The sequence below is a fragment of the Lepisosteus platostomus genome, unplaced genomic scaffold (assembly GCF_059453375.1).
Source record: "Lepisosteus platostomus isolate fLepPlt1 unplaced genomic scaffold, fLepPlt1.hap1 Scaffold_80_H1, whole genome shotgun sequence".
Lineage (NCBI taxonomy): Eukaryota > Metazoa > Chordata > Actinopteri > Semionotiformes > Lepisosteidae > Lepisosteus > Lepisosteus platostomus.
In genome coordinates this window covers 78,754-97,087 of record NW_028291692.1, presented here as the reverse complement: position 1 = coordinate 97,087, position 18,334 = coordinate 78,754, and the positions used below count along the sequence as shown (strand labels likewise).

Sequence of the window (18,334 nt, the reverse complement as noted above, 5' to 3'; positions counted from 1 at the left end):
GTGCGGCAGACGCCGTAGTCGGCGGGATTCGAACCTGAGCGGGGAGTCCCCAATGGATTTCAAATCCATCGCCTTAACTACTCGGCCCCGACTACAGCGAGCTCGCCGCCGCCGCATTCCTCCTATAATCAAACACGGACTGCGATTTGGCTGCGGAAACCTTTTTAAAGTTGCTCTCCGTTAAAAAAAATACCTTTCACAAGATTCGTGCCGGCAGACAGACACGCCTCAGAGGGTTTAAGGCTGGCTTCACGTTCAAATGATAAAGTCCCCCAGTCCGGATGTCAAAATGCAACTTTGGCAGACAGAAAAAACATCAACAAACCAAAAATGTGGACAAGGATTTTACAAGCTGCACCACACTGCACTTTCAAAAGCATTTACATTCGTGTTAGACGCAGGAATTGCCTTTGATTTGCGCGCCTACGAACGCCATGGAAAACGAAACAAAACTAAAGCCCTCAGCTACTGCACTTGATTATAATCCCGTTACGTGTCGAAGCAGGAATTTACATCATCCTACCACTGCAACACGGGGAATAGAGGGAAATGAGCACAAGCTACGAATTGTCTCTAATCAGTCCCTACAGTTGTAAGACGCCTGGAAGCGTGCACCCCCATCATTAATCTTTGCGCATCTGTGCAAGGTAAACTCTGCAGCAGTCTCTGAAACGGCTCAAAGGAAACACGTGATTGATTCCATGTGCATCTGGGGTTCATTTCTTATTTACATTTAATTCAAAGGGAAAGGCTTGGGTCAGTTTCAGACGGCCTCCAACAGCGAGATTCAAGCGCCTCACCTTCAGCCCAATCTGCGCCGCCAGAACGCCAACGGCTCCTCTGGTCTTTGGGGTGCGGTTGTGACCCCGTAACCTAAAGTGTTGGTGGCAGACAAATGGAGACTAACAGGTGATGTCCTAGGACATGACTACATTGTGACACTCGGTGGGGATGGTGACCATTGCTTGGAAAAGAGTGCGAGGCCCCTTTAGAAAAACATTTTGTTAACAGGCATTCTGCCTCAGCCTAAACACCTATAGCTTGCAAAGCGCATGCTATTAGACAGGCACCTCTGCAAGACCTTAAGAGTCTCTTAAACTAGTGATAGTAAGGTGTTCCCAATGGGCGATGTTTGGCTTTCAAATCATCTCTCCGTGGAAGCGCCAAGATGCAGCTGTTTAAGGCTTAGAAGCAGCTGACTGTTTCAATACCTAGCTGATTACTGTCAGTCAGGGAGCTCAGAGGTGAAAAGCCTGTCTGAGAGACAATTCGCCGTCAATCAGTTCAATATGTTCCGTACCAGCTCGGCGCAACTGAGATCATCTTGGTAGCCGTGTAGCTCAGATGAGTGAGAGCGTGTGTGTGTGTACCACCGTGATTGGATGCCGGTCCTTCTCAGGTCACAGTAAACCTTCTGCTGCCTAACTTCCCTAATTTTGGGGATCCCTTTGAAAAAGCAAAGGAAAAAAAACTGGCTCTTCATCAGCATGATCGACCTCACCCAGTGTGCCCCAGTGGCCTAATGGCTAAGACACTGGCCTCCTAAGCCAGGGATTGTGAGTTTGAGTCCCATCTGGGGTGCTCCTGTCCCATTCTGAGCATACAAATGTCCTTTTGATTTGCAAAGCTACAACCCCACCTTACTCTGTGAGCGTCTCTGCTTTTCTCTCACATACAGTTGGGAGAAAAACTTTTGTAAACAGCCCTTCGGAATGATGTGGATTTCTGCATGAATGGCTCCTAACATGTGATCTTATCTTTATCTAAGTCATAATAATTAATAAAGAGAGTCTGATTTAACAAACAACACGCCCAACATTTGACATTGCTGTTTCTTTATTGACCAAATGGTTTAAACAATCAAGGTCATTGATGGAAAAAGTACGTGAACCCTTATATTAAGGAGCTAGTGGAACCTCCTTTATGACAAAAACCTCAATCCCCACTTTCTGTAGCGGCTGGTCAGACCTGAGCAGCGGTTAGGAGGTATTTTGGCCTATTCCTCTATGCAAAACTGTTTCAGTTCATGTATATTTTTGGGATGTCTTGCGCTGAACGGCCTGCTTCAGATCACGCCACAGCACTTCAATGGGATTGGGGTCAGGACTCTTACTTGGCCATCCCAAAATACGGAATTTCTTCTGTTTCAGCCACTCTGTTGTTGATGTACTCCTTTATTTTTGTCATGTTGCATGACCCAGCGTCTTTCGAGTTTTAGATCACAGGCAGACACCCTGACATTCTGCTGTAGAATTTCCAAATACATCTTGGAATTCATCGGTCCCTCAATGATTGCAAGCCGTACAGCATCCGCCATGCTTCCCAGGTGGGATGAGGTTTTGGAGTTGGTATGCAGAGTTTTGTTATCTCCAAACATAATGCTGTGCACATTTACCAACAAGTTCAACTTTTGTCACGTCTGTCCACAGAACATTGTTCCAGGAGTTGCTGTGGAACATCCATGTGGTCTTTAGCAAACTTGAGAGGGGCAGTGGTGTTTTTTTTTGGGGGGAGAGCAGTGGTTTCCTCCATGGTGACCTCGCATGATCACCACTCCTGTTCAGATTTCTTCTTATGGTGGACTCATGGACACAGACGTAAGACAAAGTCAACCACCTGTTCGCTAGATCCCATCCCCACTCAGCTAGTCAAAGATTCCCTCGAAGGACTGGCAGGACCTATAATTAGTATGATGAATGCATCGCTTGCGTCAGGCGTTGTACCTGATCAATTTAAGGTAGCGGTTGTTAGACCGCTCCTTAAGAAGTCAAATTTGGATCCACAAGTTCTTAACAACTACAGGCCTGTCTCAAAGGTCCCATTTCAATCTAAAAGTTTTGAGAGAATAGTTGTTGCCCAATGTCAATCGTATCTGGATTCAAATAATATACTTGAGAAATTTCAGTCTGCTTTCTGAAACTGCATTAACGAGAGTCGTAAATGATATTCTCTTAGCTACTGATGTGGGGAATGCAATAGTGCTTGTGCTTCTAGATCTTAGAGCTGCCTTTGACACGGTTGACCTCTCTGTTTTGTTACACAGGCTTGAGTTTGAGGTTGGCTTATCTGGAACCGTCCTTCAGTGGTTTACTTCACATTTTACTCATCGTTTTCATTATGTTCAAATATCTAATAATTGTACTGCTTCATCAACGTCACCAGTTCAATTTGGGGTACCAGACGGATCAGTGCCGGGACCAATATTGCTCTCTCTCTCTACATGCTGCTGCTAGGTAGGATAATACGAAAAAATAATATGAACTTTCATTCATATGCTGATGACACTCAAATAAACATTTTGTTCACACCAAACGACAACTCTTCTATTATCACTTTAGTTAAATGCATTAATGAAGATAAGACTTGGATGTGTGAAAACTTTTTGTTACTCAACTCTGAGAAAACTGAGGATCTGTTGATCGGAGGCAACAATACTGATAGGACTACTATAACTTCAGCACTTAACTCAGAGGATTTAAACATTTGCCTCAAAGAGACAGCACGTAACCTAGGTGGCATATTAGACACAAGGCTCTTAACAACTTGCATTGATTTGAACTGAATTGACAATGTAAAATGTTGTGTGTGTTGTTTGTTAAACAAGACTGTCTTTATTGATTATTATGCGTCAGATGAAGATCAGATCACATTTTAAGAGCCAATCATGTAGAAATCCAGATCATTCGCGTTTTAAAAGTTGCGGGAAAAGTGAAACAGGTGGTTTTCCTTTGTTGCGCAGACACACGACGACACCGTAGGCGGCAGGACTCGAAGCTTCGCGGGGAGACCCTGACGGCTTTCTAGTCCATCGCCCTAACCACTCGGCCACGGCTGCAGCGTGCGCCGCCGCCGTCGCCGCCACTGCCTTCTTGATGCAGTCTAACATAGATTGCCGGGCAGCGGCGGAAACCTTTTTCAATGTCGCTTTCCGTTTAACAACAACAACAAAAACTTTCACAAAATGCATGCTAGCAGACAAATGCGCCTCAGAGGACTTAAGGCTGGCTTCAAGTTGGAATGATAAAGTCTCCCCGTCCGGTCAGGAAAAGGGAACTTTGTTAGACAGAAAGAAGGAAGTAACAATAACGGAGAATTGTGTGCAAGGATTTTAGAAGCTGCGCAGCCCTGCAGTTTCAATAGCCCTTTTATTCGTGTTAGATGCTGGAATTGCCTTTTTTTGACGCTCTTACGAATGCGATGTCAACGAAAACAGAACAAAGCACAAAAAACCCTCAAGTCCTGCAGTTGGATAGAATGCCGTTACGCGTCCAAGCCGTATTTGACTTCATCCTACCATTGCAACACGGGGCGTATATGGAAACGAACACACGCTACGAATTGTCTCTAATCAGTCCCTACAGTTGTAAGGCGCCTGGAAGCGTGCACCCCCATCATTAATCTTTGCGCATCTGTGCAAGGTAAACTCTGGAGCAGTCTTTGAAACGGCTCAAAGGAAACACGTGATTGATTCCATGTGCATCTGGGGTTCATTTATTTATTTACATTTAATTCAAGGGAAAGGCTTGGGTCAGTTTCAGACGGCCTCCAACAGCGAGATTCAAGCGCCCCACCTTCAGCCCAATCTGCGCCGCCAGAACGACAACGGCTCCTCTGCTCTCCGGGGTGCAGTTGTGACCCCGTAACCTAAAGTGTTGGTGGCAGACAAATGGAGACTAACAGGTGACATCCTAGGACATGACTACGTTGTGACACTCGGTGGGGATGGTGACCATTGCTTGGAAAAGAGTGCGAGGCCCCTTTAGAAAAACATTTTCTTAACAGGCATTCTGCCTCAGCCTAAACACCTATAGCTTGCAAAGCACATGCTATTAGACAGGCACCTCTGCAAGACCTTAAGAGTCTCTTAAACTAGTGATAGAAAGGTGTTCCCAATGGGCGATGTTCGGCTTTCAAATCATCTCTCCGTGGAAGCGCCGAGATGCAGCTGTTTAAGGTTTAGAAGCAGCTGACTGTTTCACTACCTAGCTGATCACTGTTAGTCAGGGAGCTCAGAGGTGAAAAGCCTGTCTGAGAGACAATTCGCCGTTGATCAGTTCAATATGTTCCGTACCAGCTCGGCGCACCTGAGATCATCTTGGTAGCCGTGTAGCTCAGATGAGTGAGAGCGTGTGTGTGTGTACTACCGTGATTGGATGCCGGTCCTTCTCAGGTCACAGTAAACCTTCTGCTGCCTAACTTCCCTAATTTTGGGGATCCCTTTGAAAAAGCAAAGGAAAAAAAAAACTGGCTCTTCATCAGCGTGATCGACCCCACTCAGTGTGCCGCAGTGGCCTAATGGATAAGGCACTGGCCTCCTAAGCCAGGGATTGTGGGTTTGAGTCCCATCTGGGGTGCTCCTGTCCCTTTTTGAGTGTACAAATGTCCTTGTGATTTGTGAAGCTGCAACCCCACCTTACTCAGTGAGCGTCTCTGCTTTTCTCTCACATACAGTTGGGAGAAAAACTTTTGTAAACAGCCCTTCGGAATGATGTGGATTTCTGCATGAATGGCTCCTAACATGTGATCTTATCTTTATCTAAGTCATAATAATTAATAAAGAGAGTCTGATTTCACAAACAACACACGCCCAACATTTGACATTGCTGTTTCTTTATTGACCAAATGGTTTAAACAATCAAGGTCATTGATGGAAAAAGTACGTGAACCCTTATATTAAGGAGCTAGTGGAACCTCCTTTATTGACAAAAACCTCAACCCCCACTTTCTGTAGCGGCTGGTCAGACCTGAGCAGCGGTTAGGAGGTATTTTGGCCTATTCCTCTATGCAAAACTGTTTCAGTTCATGTATATTTTTGGGATGTCTTGCGCTGAACGGCCTGCTTCAGATCACGCCACAGCACTTCAATGGGATTGGGGTCAGGACTCTTACTTGGCCATCCCAAAATACGGAATTTCTTCTGTTTCAGCCACTCTGTTGTTGATGTACTCCTTTATTTTTGTCATGTTGCATGACCCAGCGTCTTTCGAGTTTTAGATCACAGGCAGACACCCTGACATTCTGCTGTAGAATTTCCAAATACATCTTGGAATTCATCGGTCCCTCAATGATTGCAAGCCGTACAGCATCCGCCATGCTTCCCAGGTGGGATGAGGTTTTGGAGTTGGTATGCAGAGTTTTGTTATCTCCAAACATAATGCTGTGCACATTTACCAACAAGTTCAACTTTTGTCACGTCTGTCCACAGAACATTGTTCCAGGAGTTGCTGTGGAACATCCATGTGGTCTTTAGCAAACTTGAGAGGGGCAGTGGTGTTTTTTTTTGGGGGGAGAGCAGTGGTTTCCTCCGTGGTGACCTCGCATGATCACCACTCCTGTTCAGATTTCTTCTTATGGTGGACTCATGAACACAGACGTAAGACAAAGTCAACCACCTGTTCGCTAGATCCCATACCCACTCAGCTAGTCAAAGATTCCCCTGAAGGACTGGCAGGACCTATAATTAGTATGATGAATACATCGCTTGCGTCAGGCGTTGTACCTGATCAATTTAAGGTAGCGGTTGTTAGACCGCTCCTTAAGAAGTCAAATTTGGATCCACAAGTTCTTAAAAACTACAGGCCTGTCTCAAAGGTCCCATTTCAATCTTAAAGTCTTGAGAGAATAGTTGTTGCCCAACGTCAATCGTATCTGGATTCAAATAATATACTTGAGAAATTTCAGTCTGGTTTCTGAAACAGCATTAACAAGAGCCTTAAATTATATTCTCTTAGCTACTGATAGGCGGAATGCAACAGTGCTAGGTTGCAACAGTGCTAGGAATGCAAACGTTAGGTTGCGCTTCTTCATGCTGCATCGTCGGCATGAGTGGAGCTTTTTAAACGTCTGTACTTAGTGCGCCTCATAAGAAATCGTTTGTCCCCGTTCAAAAGAGATTGTGCGATGTCCTGCAGCGTTCGCAAAGCAAACCTTTGACAGTTTGAAAAGAGGAATTTATTCTGCTTCCTGTGCGTGCAGTAGTTACAAAGTTGAACGTCTTTACACTATCTGCTGCAGTTTTCAGTGGGCGGGCTTTGTCAGATGGCTTGGAAAAACACACTGTTTCGGCTCGGGAAACATCATGAGCAGTGTCCTGCATGTTTTCTGTGTATAGCTGTCTTTTAACGCATACAGAATTCATTTGAAATCATTGATTTCTCCAATTAAGAAAGGTCCCTTAAAGGATGAGTCAAAGTAACGTCTAATCGGATTAGTTTCCTTAGAGGTGGTTCAGAGTTTGCTCAAGAGTTTACCTTTCACAGATGCGCAAAGAAGAAAATTGGGGGTGCATGCTTTAAGGCGCCTTACAGCTGTAGGGAGCGATTCGAGACGATTCGTGGCGTGTGTTCGTTCCCATATGCCGTACGCCTCGGGGTGCAGTGCTAGGATGACGTACAATACCGCTTGGGCACGTAACGGCGTTATATGCAAGTGCGGGACGTGAGGGTTTTCGTTTGTTCGTTTTGTTTTGCTCTGCTTTGCTTTGTTTTGCTTTCCATCGCGTTGGTAAGAGCGTAAATAAAAAGGCGATTCCTGCGTCTACCACTAATGTAAGAGCTATTTCAAATGCGGCGTGGTGCGGCTTTTGAAATGCTTGTGGGCATTTCTCTGTTGTTGATTCTTTTTTTGTGTGTAACAAAGTGGCATTTTCATGTCCGGACGGGGAGACTTTATCATTCCGACATGAAGCCACCCTTAAGTCCTCTGAGGCGTGTCTGTCTGCAAGGCTTGTATTTTGGAAATGTTTTTTTGAAACGGAGAACGACTTTGAAATAGGCTTCCGCCGGCGCCTCGCGATCCAGGTAAGATTGTAGCAAGAACGCAGCGGCGGCGGGGCTTGCTGTAGTCGTGGCCGAGTGGTTAAGGCGATGGACTAGAAATCCATTGGGGTCTCCCCGCGCAGGTTCGAATCCTGCCGACTACGTTGTCCGCCTCTAGTCGGTGTGTTCCGGCGCAAGCAAAGAAGCGCGCCTCCTTGCTGTTCCTGGTGGTTTTAAAACGCCCAATCGCTTGTACCCGCTGCCTTGGAAATAAGTTCTTCAGCGTCCGCGAATGACATTTTGCATCTGGAAGCAGATGTCGACGCGTTTTGCACAGAGCACCAAAAAACCGTCTTTTTTGAAGGCCCAGGCACTGAGCATTGGTGGTTCAGTGGTAGACTTCTTGCCTGCCACGTGGGAGGCTCGGGTTCGATTCCCGGCCAATGCAGTGGCTTTTGCAGCGAGCAGCTCCATCACTTGCATCCCCTTGCAACTCGCAACTGCAAACCCACTGAAGCTAAGTAGGTGCGAGCCAGGTCAGTACCCGAATGAGGGTGAGCTACAGGGAAAAACAAAGCTTCCAGCTGGAAGCGGTGTTAATGGTGCCGGCGGGGGGGCACTCACCCTGAGGTCTGTGCGGGTCCCAATGCCCCAGTATAGTGACGGAGATGCTGTGTTGTAAAAGGGCGCTGTCTTTTGGATGAGATGTAAAACCGAGGTCACAGCGCTCTGTGGTCATTAAAAATGACCACCAAAACCTTTGACAAAAGCTCTTGGTAATTGATGGTCTTCAATAATGCTTCTCCTTTAGGTACATTTTAAATCAGCTGAAAAATGCTGTGAATTGGGGGGGCACTTCAGGCCAGTGTAGGATTTGGGTTACAAGAACCATGAAACTGCACGAGAAAGCCCGTACACTGAATTACACGGCTTTCTATTCAAAGGAGGGCAAAAGAAATTCCCTGAGATCGATTTTTTGCAGCACAGAGAGGATTGATGTCGTGAGGCCGGTTAGCTCAGCTGGTTAGAGCGTGGTGCTAATAATGCCAAGGTCACGGGTTTGAGCCCCGTACAGCCCGGGTCCTTTTCTCCTCTCTTACCAAAGCTGTTAGGTTCCTTTCCGTGGTGAGATGGGTTGTCATGCAACGCAGCCACATAGTGCCGACAGACAAGAGTGTTGCGGGAGAAGAGAAAAGTGTTTGAAGATTTAAGAGTGTCTTAGGTGGAGCCAAAATCAAGTGTCACAAATGCAAGTGGTTGGATTTCCAATGTTTAATATGGTAAAAATAAGCAGAAGTTATCTGCCGGTCCGGCACAGTCTGCCATGCTTTTGTCATATACTGTAAAGTGGTGTCGAACTGGGTGTCGAACTGGAGCCTCACCATTTGCATATGTGAGACTCCAGTTATACATCGAGTGTCACATTAAATGACAAAAATGAAGAGAGTTAAAGCAGCTGGAGAGGTTTTCTTACAACTTTTGAGCTGACACAGTTTTGGAAAATGTTTCCTTCACGCTGCACTGTACAACATAGGCAGCCAAGAGTCTCCAAAACAAAACAGAATTGACAGATAGGAGAAAATTCCCACTCGTCCTGAAGTTCCCAAAATTCAGCACTGAGCGTAAACAAAGTGTCTAAGTAGCGTGGGAATGCTAACCCTAACCCTAGCTGGAGTTTGAGCAATCCAGCACTGAGCGTAAAAAGATGAGTCAAAGTAACGTCTAATTGGATTAGTTTCCTTAGAGCTGGTTCAGAGTTTGCTCAAGAGTTTACCCAGTGGGCATTGATTCGTCGAATACAGTATATTCACGGCGAAAATACGGCTATACGGGAATATACGTCGCCTCGACGTATAATCAACGTCGAATTGCAACCGTAAAATCGACGACATTAATAAACGCATATATAACGTTGAAAACACATCTAACACAGTGCCTGAGGCTTTTTACTGTATGTATCGTGTGTACGTATAGCCATATTTTCGCTGTGAATATACGTATATTCGACTAATCAATGCCCACAGCTTGGCATACAAGGGTTTTGCGGAGGGGGTCTTGCCACCTGCCTGAAAAAAAACAGTAAAATGTTTGAGGGCCTATAGAGTTTCTATTTTTATTTTCTTGAGAAAAGTTGATACCATTTCCTGGACACCCCGTCTCCCATCAGTGCGCGGTGCCCGGGGAAAAATCTGTAGGGGTGCTTCTGAAATTCTGAGGGGGGGTGATATTTCAGTTGAAACGGAGCTGTATGGTGCAGCTACCCAGATGAAATCTCGCAGCTATGCCATTGATTAGTGCTTCATGATAGAAGATAACGACTAGCAATCTGGTATTTGCGATGAAGTTCAGTTTCACATTTTTCGTCACTCTCACGGTTTGTATTGCCTGGAGCGAAAAGTACCATAAGCGTTCATTCTTGCAGCTACATGGACGTTCTGAATCGTTAAGAAAAAAATGTTGTAAAACCAACAGAAAGCACAGACTGCTATAACTAGTCCTAGTTATATAATGATTTTAAGTATAATGATAAACTACTGCAAGGAATCGGTCCACCTGAGCAAACAGGATCGTAATGTTGACACTCAATAACGACACTGATATGTGCAGTTCCTGGACGGATAGCCCTCCTGCCCATCAAACAGACTGAGTGACTGTTCGTGTCATTTAGTGTTGTCTGACCATTGACAAAGTACAACTATTTTTTTAGGGCGCAAATTAAGTTAGGTAAATCTTTTTGCCCAAAACTGAAGGGGCGACATTCCTCCCTCCCCCCGTGATGCCAGGCCTGTCCCCATCCTATTCCATAATGTCATTATACTGTATATAATACCATACAACAGTGACCGATCCTTACTAACTGCATGTGTTAAAATTGCACATCAGCTCATAGCAGGGGGCACATAGCCGCGATGTATTATCAATGTTAAATTTCAACCATTATATCGACAACATTAATAAACGCATACGTTGAGAAAATATCGAACCCAGCATATTTTCCGGTTATATACCACAATGCATTGCTAGTATTCGTTGGTCACCATTTTGTACACGTTTTTCAAACGTAGAAGTATATCCGCAAATATCTCAGCAATCCTCTTTTGACGAGCAAGTATGAACAATAATAATACTATCTGAATACATACAGATCTTTCTTAATATTATTTTGATTAAAATAGTACGTGAATAAGCAAAAAATGGCACATAAAATAGTGTGAATGGGGAAGATGACACAAAATCGTTTTGCCGTTTCTCTATTCTTATTCTATGTTGTACTTTCAAACTTTGGGTACTCTTTAATTAGGACAGACTTTATTGCTCAACTGCTATGATGCAAGCCAAATTTGATGCATTTATTTCAGTTTTGAGCTTAGTAAACCGTTCATTTTTTAGATTATACTAAAGAAGATATTAATCATCATTTATTTGGGAAGTAATATTATATAATTTTCTATACTATTTGCAATAGTATAAATGTGTTATACACTATCAGGGGCTGCTTTTTTGTGCACCTCATCTACAACAAGGGTTTTTTTCATTTATGTTTGTGGACCTTCACCATTTGAGGAAGTGAGTTAGATAAGAAAGTTACAGGTATGGTGAGCAATGACTGACAAAGGCACGTACTGCGTATTCCTTACAGAAGAGTAAGCAATTTGTTCTAAAAAACACCGGCTAAAGTCAAACATCGTTAGCAATCTTATTACTTAAATAGAATTAACATCAATAAACTGTAAGGTGCTGGTACATGCGAGTAGATTTGATCTTCTATTAAACAAAAATGCAAGTACAGCTCTAAAAAGGTCAACCTAGACTTCTGTAACAGATCTGTTCAGGTCATCGCTGTTCCTCTGACCTTGTGAGTCTTTGGAATTTTAAAAGTGTATTTTGCTTGCCTTTCATGTGGTCTGTGTACAAGTCACTGTGGCGTATGCGGTCCTACACAGCCTTGCTATAGACGTGACGAGCCTCCGCTATGTTGCAATGGAGAACAGGTTCAGTATGGAGCTGCCGAGAAAATTCAGCTGGAAAGCTCGTTGCAGAAAAGCATCGTTATCTGCGTCCAGCTGCAAAGCGTCACTCGTGGGTGCTGAAGAATCGATTTCCAAGGCAGTGGGTCTAGGCGATTTAGAGTGTTAAAGGTCCCAGCGAAAACAAAACAGCGCTGGTCCTTTTTCATGCACGCACGAGAGCAAATGCAAAGGACACCGTAGTCGGCAGGATTTGAACCTGCGCAGGAAGACCCAAACAGATTTCAAGTGTGTTGCCTTAACCACTCGGCCACGATTACAGTAAATACGCCAGCTGTTGGCTTCTTGCTACAATCGAACAGGGAGTGCGAGGCGGCGGCAACTTTTTTCAAGTTCGCTCTCCGTTTAAGAAACCTTTTACGCCATACGTGTAAGCAGACACACACCTCAGAGTACTTAAGGGTGGCTTCAAGTTGGAATGATAAAGTCTCCCCGTTCGGACATGAAAATAGAACTTTCTTAGACAGAAAGAAATCAACAACGGAGACATGTGGACGACGATTTCAGTCACTGCACTTTGAATAGCATTTTTACTCGAGTTACAGGAGATGCACGAATGGCCCTTGACCTACGCTCTTACGAATGCCTTGGAACATTCAAAGAGAACAGCCCTCAAGTCCTGCGGTTTATTATAATGCTGTTGCGTATCGAGGCAGTATTTGACTCCGTCCTACCGTTGAGACACGGGGCGTACTGTAAATGAACTGCACCTGACAGCTTTAGAAAAACACCTGGGCTCAGTACGGTGCTGAGAGCTCAGCGTTGCTGTTGTTCTAATTAGCACGCACTGCATCGGCTATGACCCGAACTTTTCAATTATTCCGATCAGTAAGTCAACACGTAGTCCACATGAAAGGTAGAAATATTCTCTTGTCTGTCTCTTGTTTTTATAGAACTGAATGTCCCTGACAATGTACTGTTAGTTTTAATTGAAGAACGGCATCTGTGTTCAAATATACCAGACAAGTTTACGTAACTGCTCATGCAACACAGTTGTAATTAGTCAAGAAATAAAGTCGAACAACAGCTGCGAGTTTGATTCTGAACGTATGAGATTGCAGCGCCTTTTACTTCCATTGACAAATGATAGATATTCGAAGAGAGATCCTTCAGACCAGCAAGCAAACCCACGGCTATTTCGGTTTTCTATCTAGGCAACGTTGGTGTCTGCAATAGCATACATGAAAGCGTGATGCAATTTCTGTGGCTACATTTGTTGCACGTCATGCACAGTAAGAGTGTTTCTAACACCAAATACAAAGTCAACAATTAGCGATCACGCCTTCTCCTCAGTTAACCCACTGAAACCTTGCTGTTAACAGTTCTTTACTGCGTGCTTTACGAGCACCTACATATTGTGTCGGTTCTTTCAGCTTTATTCATTAGATTTTCAAAGGCATAAGTAGAGCACCAGAGGTGCGAACACAAAGTGTGTGGTTACCTGAAGAATTGATTTCCATGGCAGCGGGGACAAGCGATTTAGCGTTTTTATAGCACGAGGAAAGGAGAAGCGGCACTACGCCTTTTCAGCGCAGGCACAAAGCGACGTGCGGCAGACGCCATAGTCGGCAGGATTCGAACCTGCGCGGGGAGTCCCCAATGGATTTCGAGTCCATCGCCTTAACCACTCGGCCACGACTACAGCGAGCTCGCCGCTGCCGCATTCCTCCTATAATCTAACACGGAGTGCGAGGTGGCTGCGGAAACTTTTTCAAAGTCGCTCTCCGTTAAAAAAAAAAATACCTTTCACAAAATACGTGCCGGCAGACAGACACGCCTCAGAGGGTTTAAGGTTGGCTTCACGTTCAAATGATAAAGTCTCCCCGTCCAGATGTCAAAATGCAACTTTGGCAGACAGAAAAAACATCAACAAACCACAAATGTGGACAAGGATTTTACAAACTGCACCACACTGCACTTTCAAAAGCATTTACATTCCTGTTAGACGCAGGAATTGCCTTTGATTTGCGCGCTTACGAACGCCATGGAAAACGAAACAAAAGTAAAGCCCTCAGCTCTTGCACTTGATTATAATGCCGTTACGTGTCGAAGCAGTAATTTACGTCATCCCACCACTGCAACACGGGGAATAGAGGGAAATGAGCACAAGGTGAGATATTTTTAATCTGTAAGGCTTCTGTAGTTTCTTTTTGAAATCATTGTTACAACATATTATGTAAAAGCATGTTGAAAAGAATCTACCTGCATTCCAGCGGCCCTGAGCAAGAGGCCGCTGTCCAGGAGGAAGAGATGCCAGAGGCTGCTCTAGAAACTGAAACAGAAGCGGATAAGGAAGGGGAAGATGTGAGCTCTGAAGAACTCTATCAGCAGTAAGACTTTTTATTTTTCAGATGTATCTATTTTTTACTAAAATTCTATTTGTCTTATAGGTATAAAATGTTTAAACCGGTGTTTTATATCCTTACAGGCCCTGAGTAGTTAAAAAGTATCAGCAGGCCGGAAGAGAGTGGCCCAAGCTGGACTCTATAGAAAGCACTCCCTGGATGCTCCTCTCCTGATTGGATTCAAACAGTACCTTACCAAGGATCTGGGAGTGGCAAATTATTCTCAGGAGGTATTTATTTTTTAAAGGCATTAAAAATTAAGCAATGGTATCTTCATTGTAAATGTTTTTGTTTCTTAGCTTAAAATTCACCCATGTGAAATGATGTCAGCCATAAACGTCATGACTCTATATTTCCTACCTGAATCTATTCTACTTAAATTATTACATTATACACAATTTGAGTTCATTTTAAAAAGTAAAAGGTAATGAAAGGAATGCATTTTCATAAGAAAGATAATACCGATATGCATGTGATAATCTTCCTTATATCATGTAGTGCGTCATTTGGACATTTTGTGGGCTTGAAATACAAAGAAAATCATGTTCTATGGTACAAGATAAATACCAAACTTAAGCTTTTATTTTAATTAGATTTGTTTATAAAGCATAAGCAATCATTTATTACATCGCTTCTTGAATTAAATCTTTTGACAAGAGGTAAGACTTCTATTTTACATTTAAACCCATGTTTAGCTGTGTTTTTTAGATTTAACTGAACCAATTTCTGTGTGTGATAATGTCCTTGAATTCTGACAACATTCACTAAATTACATGATATAAAACAGCTAATGTTTCTAGAGATAAAGTTTCTGGGATGCTTCTAATTACTTTTTATTACCAGGGACAGTTTAATTCACCTTGTACAGTACTGAAAGACCAAGATGCTTTTTTTAAAAGTTATTTAACATTTTATAGAACTTTGTCTACTATGGCAACATGATGAGCTTGGTGAAACTTGGAAAAATACTGCTTGGCCACTTATCTTAATATAAAGATAGGATAAAGGTTTATCTTTTGCACCTACCTGACCCCAGGGAAGGTCAATGCTTTCTAAGTTGATGGTTCCCTACAGTAGACTGTACCTTATCTTCAAAGATAATGTATATTGACCCAAATCAGTTTTGGAATCCAATCTACTGACAAGATGGAGCACATCCTTTTTTCAGGATTTTAGCATCATACGTTTGGTATATTTAGTCCCTAATGCTGAAAGAAATGATCATAGAACATTTGGACACTTTGTGGGCTTGAAATACAAAGCAAATCATGTTCTATGGTACAAGATAAATACAAAACTTAAGCTTTTATTTTAATTAGATTTGTTTATAAAGCATAAGCAATCATTTATTACATTAATATATGTGAAAATAACATTTTAGCATCATACGTTTAGTATATTTAGTCCCTAATGCTGAAAGAAATTATCATAGAACATGACATCTAACCTTACCTGTGGCGTCTTTAATCCCTATTGCTCAATGCACGGTGAAAGCATTGCATACATGTGTCTGACAATGAGGAATGGGCCCCTGAGACAGTCATTTGCATGTTTCACAAACGATCGTATATTACTAGAGATTCTGTTTGGGATTCAGATGTGCATTCGGACAGCAATCCCTTTCAAGAAATGATATGTTCTGGATGAGGTCAAAGGTGATGGAACACTGTATTTAGGATGTGCTTGCAGTGATTGTGTGTCTCCTGCTTCAACGCAGTGATATATAGATGTGCTCCTGTAATTTATTGGTACATGCCCAGGGCAGTAAGCAGTCTGAGGATTTATTTCCAGACGGCATAGAGCAGTGAAGCAGTGAAGTAGTGCAACACACTGGATCATTATATTATTAGAATCTATTCTACTTAAATTATTACATTATACACAATTTGAGTTCATTTTAAAAAGTAAAAGGTAATGAAAGGAATGCATTTTCATAAGAAAGATAATACCGATATGCATGTGATAATCTTCCTTATATCATGTAGTGCGTCATTTGGACACTTTGTGGGCTTGAAATACAAAGAAAATCATGTTCTATGGTACAAGATAAATACATAACTTAAGCTTTTATTTTAATTAGGTTTGTTTATAAAGCATAAGCAATCATTTATAACATTAATATATGTGAAAATAACATTTTAGCATCATATTATTACATACAGGTCTCTAGCTTCAACACAGTGAGATATATATATGCTCAGTAATTTATTGGTACATGCCCAGAGCAATAATCAGAATGAGGATTTATTTTCAGACGGGCTACAGGTAGTGTTGTGAAATACTTCAACACACTGGATCGCAGATTTAGACCCCCTGCACTCTTACTCCTTAAAAACCAAAGAAATGAAGATATGTAGCAATCACATTGTAACAGGGGTGACAGTGACTTAATGCTTATACTAGTGGACTTCTGGTACCTTTAGGGTACGGTGTTCCCTGAAGGGCTCTCAAACCCCGCATTTCAGATGCCTAGCTGTATCGCTGATGTGTTGCACCTCAGAATCACTTTTAAACCTTACCTCTGCTATCTTTAATCCCTATTGCTCAACGCATGGTGAAAGTATTGCATAAATGTGTCTGAAAATGAGCAATGGGCACCTGAGAGTCATTTTCCTGTTCCACATGCAATTTCAACATTTTCCTTGGGAGACATCAAGCCAGCAAGCCACTGCTGTGGTTCAGTGGCCAGTGTGGAGTTCAGTGGCCCTGTTGTACACAGAAAGCACATTGAGTTCCTTGGACATGAAAAGTTCCAGATAAAAGCCATTTCTCATCCTTTCTCTTGTTGTCGATGTTGCTATTGTATGTAAAGGTGGCAACTTGCTCAGCGAGCAGGCGGAGCACACACCGAATGCAGATGTGTCTGAGTGGTGTGTCCAAGTGGCTGCAAAAGGACAGCGCTCCCGGGGCGCCGTGGCTTAGTTGGTTAAAGCGCCTGTCTAGTAAACAGGAGATCCTGGGTCCGAATACCAGCGGTGCCTTTTTTTGTTCTGTCTTCTTATTATTCCGATCAGTAAGTCAACACGTAGTCCACATGAAAGGTAGAAATATTCTCTTGTCTGTCTCTTGTTTGTATAGAACTGACCCTGACAATGTCCCTGACAATGTACTGTTAGTTTTAATTGAAGAACGGCATTTGTGTTCAAATATACCAGACAAGTTTATGTAACTGCTCATGTGACACTCAGATGTAATTAGTCAAGAAATAAAGTCGAACAACAGCTGCGGTTTTGATTCTGAACGTATGAGATTGCAGCACCTTTTACTTCCATTGACAAATGATAGAGATTCGAAGAGAGATCCTTCAGACCAGCAAGCAAACCCACGGCTATTTCGGTTTTCTATCTAGGCAACGTTGGTGTCTGCAATAGCATACATGAAAGCGTGATGCAATTTCTGTGGCTACATTTGTTGCACGTCATGCACAGTAAGAGTGTTTCTAACACCAAATAAAAAGTAAACAATTAACGATCACGCCTTCTCCTCAGTTAACCCACTGAAACCCTTGCTGTTAACAGTTCTTTACTGCGTGCTTTATGAGCACCTACATATTGTGTCGGTTCTTTCAGCTTTATTCATTAGGTTTTCAAAGGCATAAGTAGAGCACCAGAGGTGCGAACGCAAAGTGTGTGGTTATCTGAAGAACTGATTTCCATGGCAGCGGGGCCAAGCGATTTAGCGTTTTTATAGTACTAGGAGAGGAGAAGCGGCACTTCACCTTTACCGCGCAGGCACAAGGCAACGTGCGGCAGATGCCGGAGTCGGCAGGTTTCGAACCTGCGCGGGGAGTCCCCAACGGATTTCAACGCAGTGCGAGGTGGCTGCGGAAACTTTTTCAAAGTCGCTCTCCGTTAAAAAAAAATACCTTTCACAAGATACGTGCCGGCAGACAAACACGCCTCAGAGGGTTTAAGGCTGGCTTCACGTTCAAATGATAAAGTCTCCCCGTCCGGATGTCAAAATGCAACTTTGGCAGACAGAACAAACATCAACAAACCACAAATGTGGACAAGGATTTTACAAGCTGCACCACACTGCACTTTCAAAAGCATTTACGTTCGTGTTAGACGCAGGACTTGCCTTTGATTTGCGCGCTTACGAACGCCATGGAAAACGAAACAAAACTAAAGCCCTCAGCTCCTGCACGTGATTATAATGCCGTTACGTGTCGAAGCAGTAATTTACGTCATCCTTCCACTGCAAC

The 18,334-nt window shown here is 43.2% G+C and overlaps 3 non-coding genes across 3 annotated transcripts; 1 reads left to right on the top strand and 2 right to left on the bottom strand.

Moving 5' to 3' along the window:
* Positions 1-7,839: 7,839 nt before the first annotated feature.
* On the top strand, positions 7,840-7,921 carry trnas-aga (transfer RNA serine (anticodon AGA)). Its single transcript has one exon. It is a non-coding gene; the product is annotated as a tRNA-Ser (tRNA).
* Positions 7,922-11,963: 4,042 nt separating this feature from the next.
* trnas-uga (transfer RNA serine (anticodon UGA)) lies at positions 11,964-12,045 on the bottom strand. The gene has a single exon. It is a non-coding gene; the product is annotated as a tRNA-Ser (tRNA).
* A 1,300-nt stretch (positions 12,046-13,345) lies between these two features.
* On the bottom strand, positions 13,346-13,427 carry trnas-cga (transfer RNA serine (anticodon CGA)). Its single transcript has one exon. It is a non-coding gene; the product is annotated as a tRNA-Ser (tRNA).
* Between the last annotated feature and the right edge of the window lie 4,907 nt (positions 13,428-18,334).